We start from the raw sequence: 12,852 nt of genomic DNA, 5'->3' as shown, positions 1-12,852 counted from the left end.
TTTTCCATCTCAGTGGACACAATGAGTCCTTACGTTGTACACACGGCTATACTACAAACACACTGGTGGACAGCATATTTGAATATGAATCTGTTGATAGATAGCTTAACTCCTAATAATGAAAATGAACTTTCACCCTACAGTTGAATCCTGGACATAGTGTGCCAGGGACTAGTTGTAGGGAAATTCAGATATTTCATTTCATTTCAACATATTTTATTGATAATCAAATGGATTGAACATCAGGCTAAGCCTATATTAAAGTTCTCTCCATAAATTATTACATTAATTTCAAATAATTAGTATTTGGTTATTAGTCAAGAATGGAAATTACAGTATGTATATATAGAAAGAGTATTTGTGAATAATATATAACGATAATCTTATGTATTTTCTTTTTCTTTATAATAATTTTCAAATTATTGTTAAATATTTATGAGAACTCGTTTACTATGCAGGAGAGAGACAAGTGCCTGATCAACAACAGAGTTTCTGACTATAATGTCCATCTGGTAAATACCAGTAGTCTTCTACTCATGTGTTGACCAAACACGCATCTCCCTACCGCATACAAACTGGTACCATATAAGAATTTAAAATAAAACATAAAATTGTATAATTCTGATTAAGTCCAAATCAAATAAGATTATCAATTGAGATTGTTCATAGGAAGGAGATAAATCAATTGTACATAACTAGCACGTCACCACATCTCACCCAACTTTACCTGTAAGGCATGTAATAAATATAATGATGCTTAGTTTAGAGGGTTACAATCACATTGACACTATTCACTTTTGTTTATATATATATTATATATACATACATTTGTATGTGTGTGTATGTTGATAATATTATTTAATAGATGTACAGTGATTACTATAGAAAGCAGAAAATAATTAGAAAATCATCAACACACAAACACAGTGACAGCATCCGTAACTGAACATTTATATGCATATTATATGATTATTAAATTATAGAGTAAGAGATAGTTTGCACAGACTCAGTGATATGTATATATATGTGTATATATATGTTACCTGGCCCTTTGTTCAGATGATATCTACTGTAAATATCTTCATTTTGGCATTACGATTTGTTAACAACTAGCGCAATGAAGTATTGGCACAACTGCATTACTTACTGTAAAGACAGTACCTAAAAAAATAACCTTGTCAAGTCTTGAAAGAAGAGTACCCACGAAATCAACTAAAATAATGATAATGATAATACAGATTTCACGGTAGTTTAAATACAAACGAGTAAAGGACTCAAACCACAAATCTGTTTTTAAATTAGCCTCTCCTTCCACATGGGATACACCAATTGCGAATTTTCCTTTGGCCGATTCTCCTTCCGGAGATGGTCTCGAACTGCACGTGGTGCCTCAGGACTGTAATAAGTGTTCCGCATTTCAACAGCACCCCAATTAAGCAGAACACTAATTAATTCTATGATTAAAACCCAACGTTCTTCATCATGACACTCCCAGCAGAGTATAATATCGATTTGAAAAGGTGAACCAACCACCTGACTTGTTGGTATAGTCGACGTAGGAAAGTGTAACTGTACATTAATATAACCTAAACTGATATGTCCTGGCACTCACAGCAGGGTACATCATTCTGAAAAGTTATTTCGATTCTAGAAATAAATAATTAAAATGTCCTCAAGCTTCCACGATACTATCTGAAGAGAATATCATCCATTTGAAAAAGTTGAACTCCGTATTTACTTTCATGGTAAAGTCGAGGGTATATGAAAATAATTCAATGTCTGTAGATCTGGAATCCTGGGCCATGGAAACAATTGATCACGTGATAACGCCATATCTTTGTACATGTCTATCTGCACGTACATCGGTAATTAAAGCTAGGAAACCATTTGTCACGTGATCATACCAACTGCCTCGTTTTGGTTGCATAGTCCAGCTAAGCAAACTATTCATTGTGTATTTGCTTCCCTTTTTCAGATACACTTGAATGTATGTGGTCATTAGTCACGTGACTGATTCATGGCCATATAATCGGTATTGCAGGTAATCATTGATGACGCCATCAACTCCCAACTGCGTGTTTGCGGTATTTGAGCGCCGAGGGAACATTCGACCCCGTGATTTATCCCCATGTCTGCACGTGCGGTAGTTTGGATCCGAGGGAATCATTGATCACGTGACTGTTACATCCGACCTACCGCTTTCTGACCACCAAAGACGGCGAGGACGAACCTGTCGACATGAATACCCCATAAAAGCTCGGTATGACAGCGAGCTGTCAATATCTGGTATTAAATTATGTCCCGATGCACTTTGTATGAATCAATGGCTGCCCCTTGCGCCAGTGTTGTGACCAGTTCGTCTAAGCAAGCCTACACAGATCAGGGTCCCAACTCGTGTCGAGATACCTTCAAACTGTAATATGAAAACGCCGTTGTCTGATACAGACCTTGGCGCTAATACTAACGGAACGAGATTACCAATCCATTGTAGAGTTGTCTAGTAGGCTAGGCCATAATGTACATAGCATGCAGAAAAACCCCCGGAAAATGGCCTTGCTCTGTAGGGCATGTACCAGTATAGGGACCTAAGCCTTAGATTTCCCTGGTGTGAAGTAGATACCTGATCGTACAGATGTTGGGTGAGATACACCTAATGATTAACACCAGCATTAACCGAGGGAGTTCTTATGCCCTTATCAGACTGTTACACGTATAGGGATGTTCTGATTTCAATCAGCCGTGTTTCTTTCGTTTTGGAGCGTATATTAACTGCATCGTACAATCCGTATCCAGCATTTAATGAGAAGGTGTCGATCACAGGAGGCTAGACGTCATTGGGATGTAGCTTCTTTGGACGTTTTACGGATTTTTTTAGAACTTAAATTAAAAAAAGAAAACAATCGTTAAAAAAAGTTATTTTATGTTTAAAGGTGTAATATTGATTTTTTTCTTCTTCTTCTTTCTTTTTTTCCCTATCATTTAGTATTACTCTCGGTGGTGGTGGTAAGCACTGCTGGTGTAATAACGTCCCCGATGTTTGCCGTTACCCCGCATGCCGTGTGTAAATTATTACTAATAGATTCAACGCTTCCGAATGTAGAAAAGTCTTTTATGATATAATAAAATGTTCTAATATTCTAAATCAGAATATCAGTGCATATCCTATTCTGTATTTCAAAATATATTTTGCCTTTTACATAGATGTACTTGGATTTTTAAAGACCACGACGATGTTTTTATTCTCGTGTACTAATGACCGTCGTCACCATCACAGAGTGTTCTAAAGTTGTTGTTTTTTTTACGTTTCTTCACGTGGGCATCGACGATGACGTGGATATCAAATGTTAAGTAATGTCTTTATCTTAGAAACAAAAACCAGAGAAGGAGAGAACCTTGTAAGATGAAAAGAACATACGCCTGATAGCTTTGATTAATATTTTCAAATGGGTTTCATTACAAAAAAAACAACTCTAGATATTACCAAGATAAAACAAAGATAGGAAAAGTAATTAATAGAAAAGATAAAGGATGATGTCCTAGATTGTCTGCAACAGTTTCGAGTGTTCATAGACGAATTTTTGTATTAATCGGTTTAATTTATTGGCTATGACGTCACATTTGTACGGGCTATTAAAAAAGAGTGTGAGTGCACAATGCATGCTTTTGACCCTCAATAAACTGAAGGCGCAGTTCAAATTTTCTATTTTTGTGAAACACAGACTAATGACCTTCGGGCCAGTTCTTTATTAAATCGTACACATCCGTTACATTTCGGTACGTGTGTCTGGGCATATAAGTAACTATCGAGGAACACGTTGTTTGCCAAAAACCACATTTTAAATGTATTTTGAGTGAGAATTACGTAGACGAGGAAGGCTCGGTGTATTGATTTTATCAAACAGAGGTGGGAGATGAGGCAGAATGCCGGTGTTGGATCGGTAAGCCGGGGAGAAAAGTGGCACCTGAAAATGTCGGGAAGAGAGAGATCCCAACGAGGAAACACTGCCGCTCCAAAGTAACAACATCCAAAAGTAACACAAAAATTGGAATGGACAACAAAAGTGGAGCCGGCTTAAGCTTGTACAGTTGTTATTCCTAGATTGATTATACTCCCTTATTGATTTATCGGCCGACTGCATTTATAAGTCACCCGTCTTCAAAACAAGATAACGCTTGGTACAATATTGATGAAACAGTGAGGCTTTTTTTTACCCTAAAACATGTTTTATTATTTTAGTTAGCCAAGACTATTTCTGACGAGTTTCTTGTATAAAACGTTAGTTCCCAATTAAGGAGACATTAGTACAAGCTCGATACAAAGATAGAATTTCGGTTTTGTTTAGCATTGTTATATCAATACATTAAGGTGATCAAGGACAGTGTCAGGAGGCCGTTGACGGACGCGTTTATAGTGTTGTCACACTGAAATACCACTCCTGGAAACCTTGCGTATATTCTGCCTGGCAGATAGTGAGCTTTGGACCAATCAGTACCATCTAGGTTATAATTGTGGTCTTATGTTTACACCATCATGATTATATCGGACTCACGATCTACGTCACCAAATCACCAAACTGGATAAATCTAAACTTCTTAATCACTGCGTCATAACCAAATTTAAAAAAAATGAAGTTCTATTGCCGTAGTTAATAACAGCCGAAAGTATATGCATATATAATATATACATTATATTGATAAATCATCTATTAGTTTCGAGTTATAAGTTATATGACAATAATTCAATTTTTTGATTTGCATGATATATACCAATCGGAGGCAGAAAGATTTACTTTTTGTGAATTATTTATTAAAACTATCACGGAGAGAAATAATGGAATCGAATCGTCCGGACAGTAACCAAGTAGAGTAATTCATTATGCTATATAACTTGTACTTACGAAAACGATAGTTTAGATATAATTGTATGTATACATTTCATATTTGATAATGTGACTGATAAATATGATTTATATTTTCTACCGTTTACTTCTCAAATAAGTGTATGCTCTTTTATATCTAATTTCGTCTACATTATAAAGTACTTGATAAGTGTCCATATTTGAGCATTAAAGTTCAAACAAAAATCTGTTTTCATTTTGATGAACATACCAAACATCGAGTACTTTAAAAACCTGCGCATGCGTGATTACATTATACATTTCAAATAAGACCTATAAGGTATCCGTATATATCTAGGTGTTCAACGACAGACTACAATGACCCCGGGCCTGAATGGCGAAAGTATATATATTGGGTGTCTGTACTATCGACTTTTCCCAAACCTAATGTTCGCTCCAATATTGTGGAAGATTTTTCTCTTCTCACACAGGTTTTGACATAATGTATACCCCATAAATAGGCCGGTTCTTCCATGTACAGAGATTTGATACTACTTGAACTGGGTTTAGACGTTTTAGGTCGATACACCAGGGGAATACGCTCTGAATGGCTTGATGGCGTATTGTCATCCATTCGTTTCAGTTGATTTCACTCTGAGCCGTCAGTAAAACTCAATTTGAAACTTACAAAATAAGAAATGAAAAATGCTAATCTTTTATCTACATTTTAAATGGTACTAGTAAGTTCGTTGATATTTCAGTCATATTTAATAAGCGTTTGGTATGTCAGACATTTTGTATAGGTTTGGTGTGTGCGGTGATATTTGTGTCTTTTTGAACAGGCTTTATTTAGTTCGACATTCAGTCATTTTGAAATGGCGTTGATGACTGTTGATGTTTCAGTAATTTTTAACTGGTTTTGGAAAGTGATAGATGATTTAGGTTGCTTTGGACTTTTTTTTTTTTTTTTTTTTTTAAATGTTCTCTTTCATTAACTTTGAAATAGCTCCAACTAGTTTTAATCATTCTAAACTATTTTCGGTAAGCTTAGTATTTTTTAATCATTTTGATCTGTTTTCGGCAGGCAAAGCATTCCTTAATCATTTTTGAACTGTTTTCAGTAAGCATAGTATATCTTAATTATTTTGAACTATTTTCGGTATGTATAGTATTTCTTTATCATTTTGAACTATTTTCAGTAAATACGGTATTTCTTATTCATTTTGAACTATTTTCGGTAAGAAAAAACAGCGGAAACGTATATATTTCGAGGAAGAATTGACTGGATGAGGAGAACGACAACAAGCACGGGATGATGAACAGTCGAACAGTTGGAAGTTATGTAAGGAGGTTTAATGTATCACTAGTGCTGTCCTTGCTGGAAAAGATCTGCCACTTGATCTGACATACCACAAATATAATGATGATATATATGTGTGTGATTGAGTATAAATATGGGAGACAAATGTATTATATATACATAATATATGTGTATGTTAGTTTGTGTACTATTTAAATAATCTTCGTCTTGTGATTAAGATGTTATTACATTGTAACTATCATGCATCTATTATTTTTCCATTGTCCATTTAATACCACGACCCCTCCCTCCTTCACTCTCCTTCTTTCCGTTTTTCTCATCCAATGATATTGTACATACTTATTAATTTCTTTAGCCATCTTATGATGTATACATACGTGTAATAATATTATTAGGAACGGGCGTTCAACAAGTATTTCAGCTTATGTCTGGTTTGATAGGTTTTGTTGTGATGTTGACACTTCCGTCGACTACCCCTTTCCCCTGTACAATGTTTTCTTGATTTTATCAATAACGACCAATAGTCCTCTGCGATACCAACGATCTATTTGCCGGCGGAGGTCATACCAAGCCCTTTTTGTGCGAACTTTCACCTACACAGCAATCAAATTATCCTTCAATTCCGACATTGCAATAAAGAGCGCTCACGTGGACCACAACTTTTCAAATCCAATTTTATCCAGACGCCACGACACATTTACTAGTGATAATTATAACATATCGCATTGTCTTCGCGTGGTTTTGACTGTACCGTGTATAATTCATTGTCAACGTTGATGCTGGACTACGACACAGTCAAGAGTTGAAATGATACAGATGTTGACTTTCTTATCATTCAGACGATTTGATAATAAAAATCCTTAAACCCATTTATCTACACCGATATGGATCTCGATGTCAATTTTAGTCGAGACTGATTTTAAATGACTGCAACAATGAGATCCATCTCGTTCTGACACATGTATCATTAGCAGCAAATTACAATCGGCAAAACAAGTGCGGGGGAAACTCTTGAAGAAGCATAATTATAAGGATCGCAAAACAACATCATTCACCTTAATTATTTTTACTTTACCTTCCATGTTATTAACAAATATTTCCTTGTAAACAAGGAGAGAAGAGGGAAATAAATAATCTGTAAGGAGTTGTCTGTCCATCGTCTTATAGTCCTGCATTTTGATCTCAGCAGACAGCTAAAACTAGTTCCGTTGAAGATTTGATTGTTCGTCTTCTACAAAAAAATATTTGAAGGAAGGTATAGTACAGTTATGTATATACAAGTAAAAAACACCTTACATACGAATTTTCGGTAATGGGAAAGGTTTGGTTCGATAAAATTATAGTACGCGTATGAATACACAAGTTAATGAAAATGCTGTGCTTGAAAACGTTAGATCAATATGTTGTAAATCATTTCCTTTCAATGCTTAACTTTAACATATGGAATTGCAGGTGATGTACAAGCTGTGTAAGACATTACTTATTATGATGTATTGTCAGAAGTTTCTCGTTAGTAACATGAAAAACTACCACAGGCTTTCTGCTTTAACACCACGGATAGAATCGGCAAGTCTCTGGTACCTAGGGGATCTTACGAGTCACTGAGTGTTGGAAATATTGAATTTTTACGAGGATGTTTAACACCTACAAGGATATGACGAAAGATGTTTATGTTCCGTTTATTGAACACATGCTAAGCATTTTACTGCCTTTAGGCACATTTCTCGACAGTTAATGTGAACTACAGCTATATAAGCTCATTTCAAACTTTCAAAATTAAACTCTTTTTTTTTTTTTTTTTAAGGACGAGGTACAATGTATATTAACCACTACATGTCGATAACGAGAAGCGTATCGCTTTTACAAAACATACATTTATATAGTGAGAATTGTTTCTAAAATCTACGATCATCATAGAAGTCAACGTGTTAAAGACTGTTGGTTTTAAACTTCATTATATCACAGAAGGCCTTGTCAGTTGAAAGCCGTGGGTTTGGTTTGTTGGGCAATTGCATCATTATGACCGTTTTCGGCCATAGGTTTAGATTACATAGCTTTGCATATTTGTTGAGATCATGATCTCATTGGAAAATTTCTGCGATATGAAGTTATTCTTGATCTGTCCTTCGCGTGAAGTTTGATCAAAACTCTTCAAGGAATGATGCCACTAAAGCGATGACACACTTTGGTATCACGTAAGTAGAAGACGGACGGAAGGAAACCGATGGTCCGCCGGTTTCTCTTGCATGGGACTTATAACGAAACCGAAATTCCAGCTCAAATTAACTAAATTAATGTGAAATATGAACAAGAAATATACAGTTCATGGATGATAAGACCAGCTGTTCCGGAAGGGAAAGGCTTCATGGACGACATCTACCAGGTCGAATCCGGGTTTATGACACACCTTGGAGTTATCGTTTAGATGCCATGGCGACAGAACTGATCAATCAACACACATTTAGATTCTAGTAAGATTTCTCTGTCGCCATTGTAATCCATCACAGCGGTTGTCTGGATTTTTAATTATTCCAAGCAAGTTTGCCAGAAGTAACCCCGTCTGTACGTGTTTGGGATAGTAAAGTATAATGCGTCTCCTACCAGGAAAATCCTTATCTGGCGACTGAGATTTGTGTATGTCCCTGTGTCCTTCATATCACTATGAATGGAAGACAGACAGCACGGCCTGTAAGCTTAGTCTGTGATCTGTAGGCACCGATAGTGATTCTTCCGCCACGGTGTGATACGCCAGGGAAACTTTTACAATAACATAAATTCAGATTTGCTGACGGAAATGTTTTAGCATTACAGAAAAAATGCATTTTCACGGCCATGTTACATCTCGGCCAGATTATCAGTTAAATGAATGTTATCGCGGATATGCTAGGGAAATGTACATTATCTGAACCAGACTAAAATATACATCATTTTAAAGATATCAGAGAAATGTATTAGTTTTTGGCCTTGATATCAGGCTATTTGGCCCCTTAGGGACTGATTTCCTTTGATATTTGTTATGAATAACAAATAGCATCCCGTTCTAGTACGTTAAATCATAAAAATGAGGCTTATGTTGTAACTGGTACAGACACTGCACGTGCTCCATGTAATTTAGATTTGCCATAAAACAAAAAATACCGACTTGTTAACGAAATCGAGACCGCCCAAATGTCACAAAAGAGTAAGCGTCTTATGTCTGTTACGTCAACAACACCCGCCATGTTGGACAAATACATATTGTCAAGTTCACAAAATGAGAACAACGGAAGTGTGAAAGATAGATCAACAAGCAAAGAACACGTCTTACTGCACACCACTCAGGGGAACTTCATGGAAACTTCAAGGAAACTTCATGGAAACTTCAGGGAAACTTCAAGGAAACTTCAAGACAACTTCAAGGAACCTTCAATGAAACTTCAAGGAACCTTCAAGGAAACTTCATGGAAACTCCAAGTAAACTTCAAGGAAACTTCAAGGAAACTTCATGGAAACGTAATGGAAACAACTTTGGTCAGACTCATCATTCTGTTGGTGATATCACAGTCTGAATGACTACGAATTGAATGTAATTATGTTTATTCTGTCATTTTACAGAGGGGTCGATTGGTCAGTAATAAGTTATTTGAGTTGCGAGTTCTTAGTTGAGTTGATAAATGTGAGTTGCGAGTAGAAATTGAGAGAGCTACTTAAATGTGAGTTCGGGTTATAAAACGGGCAGCTATGAGTAGTAATAGGACTATTTGTCCCAAGATACTGATTTTTCAATATCGTAACATTTTTTTCTTCTTTTCATTGTATTTCAGGTTGTGAAAAAAAAACGATTTGTATATTGAAATACAATCTTTTACACTGAGAAGCGTCGATAGTTCATGACTAGTAAGAACTTCTCCTGGACATTCGATATCTAGTCGTTTTGCATACCGGTATTATAGGCAATGAAACCAACTCAGTCCCTGTCCATTACAGATAAGTCTGTACTATTTACACTGGGAACACAGACAAGAGTGAGGATGGTCTAGTTCATTCGTCCCACGAGGGAGGTACGCTGTGTCCGTTCCACTGCATTTCGATTTACATGATTCCTGGCATATAGAACTCGCGTTTGAACAATTGCAACAGTCTACATCGCGGATCCTATGTAAAAAGCAAACTATAAACGCATTAATGATATTGATTCACAACATCTAAGCATTCTATCAACCTTGACGCGTTAACACATGTCCCGCGGTGAATGGTACAATAGCCTTTGTTTGGACAGCGTTACCGATGCATTACGATCCGTATAAATCACTGTTAGAGACAGAACAGAGAACTCGCATGGAAATGTGACATGCATACATCAAACTATCTGTTTATTCAGACATAGAATCGAATCAAGAGTTCTTGAGACCGAGTAAAGGGGTTTTAACTCCACAGTAACATTCCAGTTATTTCTTCTATTTTTAATGCGTAGATGACTGGCATTTGTACTTGTTGCAATAATATTTCCCTTTAACGCTAAAAACTCTTTTCTATAAACAATGGTATGTTGAGTGTGGCCATGAACGATAGATAATTTTAAAAGACACCTTTTTAAGAAGTTATAGCCAGCGTGACATTAGACAATTAATAGCCAATGTAAGAATTGATAAAGAATTGTTGATTGAGTACTTTTCAAACACATATTCATTTAATCAAACATTTTAAACATACTTTATAAATAATTATAAATATGCATTGTGTGATCCAAACATAAAAGTCTCTCAGTGTTTCCGTAATAAGTAAATTATGACAAAGTTAAGGAAATATACTGAATAATAGAATATAACACGCTAATGGTGATATCATGTGAGAATACCGTAGTTATTGCAATTAAAACCGGGAAACCACTAACTGATTACGGGGAATCTCTTACTCTGTGTTCAACAATTTACAGAAGTACATGTAAATGTACAGCGGAAAAGATGTCCTACACGCATGGGCAAACAGGTTTATTTTGAAGAATGGTGGACTGGTTATCACAGTTCAGACGTCCTGGTTGCTGTTGCGAAGGCAAATTGGGCAAAATTGGGCAAATTGGGCAAAATTGGGCAAATTGGGCAAAATTGGGCAAATTGGGCAAAATCACAACATTCTCTACAACTTACGGAGTCAACGTGAGTCTGTTAAGAGAAAAATAAAAGTTTAGTTTAATGCGAGAGGTCACCATGACCTGGCAGTGAAACGTGATAAGCCACCATGAATTGGCAAACTTGCATATTCTACTAATGAATTGTTGACATAGCTAATCAGATTTGAAGGAAATTAAATGAAGATAAACCAATAGGGAATTATGAAGTTTAGTTTGATAAAATTTTACATCTACAAACAAAAATATAAAGGTGCTTTTAAATGGTGTGCAATTCCATAAAGATAAAATGCGTGGCGTAATATTTAACAATTCATGACTCGTATAGCCAATAGCTAACCGATAATCACATAGAACAATAGTGTAGATAGTCTATGTAACACATTTACACCCAAGATATTAACACCATTCGATACAAAGTAACGTGGAAATATATTTCATTTACTGAACCTGACACTAAATGTTTTGATTGCTCGATTCAATTGCTTTAAGTCTTTGACCTTTACATGTTTCTGCTTTCCACACATTTTTATCTGTGTATGTCGCTTGACTTAATCTTCACTGTTTAGCGGAAATGTTAACCGTGTAGCAACACAAACAATAGGATTTTAACATTTCAGTAAAAGAAGATTTCAGAAATCACGTCCAGGTAGCAAGACAAATTAACACGGCAATATTTGTTTCTTTACATCAAAACGTCGGTACATGTAACAATGCCGGTATAAACTACTTTTAACAATATTTGATTAATTTATTGACATTGCGGAGAATACGATAGATACATAAGCTAAACCCGAAAATATGGACTTTTGGGCAATCATCAGAAAGTTTCACCGCAACATTGATTGCCAGTCAGTGTTAATTCAGATGTCTGGTTTTTGTCCTTGACGAATGCGAAACACAAATTCAGATTTTAATTGAATTATTTAAAATGATATTGAAATCAAACTCATGTTAGAGCCATTTCTTATTCATACGGAATGTTCTTAATTGGATCAAAGCGAAAGTCGACTGATTCAAATCGATATTTCCTATGAGATATCGATTATTTTCGAAATCCGAAGAAACAGGATATTTTTGGACAGTTATTGTGGTCGGTATCAATTTAAGTATGTCACATCGCTAATTAGGAAGGAAGTGAATTGATGAAGTGTTGAAATTTTATTTGACAAAGACGAATTCGCACCGAAGTGAGAGAAGTGTATTGTGCAGTTCATGTTGTCTTCAGATTTAAATCATACACACTAGTTTCCCTTAGATTTGATTCACATAGAGGTTATCTAACTCATGAAAACGCGTCAAGTAGGCAGTGTATCAACCGAAATTTCATTTGAGGTTAAAAGTCAGCTGATCTATCAAAATACACCCTGATGTTTGTTAACAAGAGTCCATCTAAGGTGTTGCTACATTGTGAGGTCTATAGATAGTATCGTATAGTGGTTCACTTGAAGTACCACGAATGTGGTTCACTTGACGTATTATGCGCGTTGCTTGATAACAGTATTATGAATGTATGGTAGTGTCCTAGTACGGGAGTCATGGTGATAGGTAATAAACGAAACATAAATCTGGAGATCTTTACGGAA

Source organism: Pecten maximus, chromosome 15 (assembly GCF_902652985.1).
Source record: "Pecten maximus chromosome 15, xPecMax1.1, whole genome shotgun sequence".
NCBI classification, from domain to species: Eukaryota; Metazoa; Mollusca; class Bivalvia; order Pectinida; family Pectinidae; genus Pecten; species Pecten maximus.
This window is presented reverse-complemented; position numbering follows the sequence as displayed.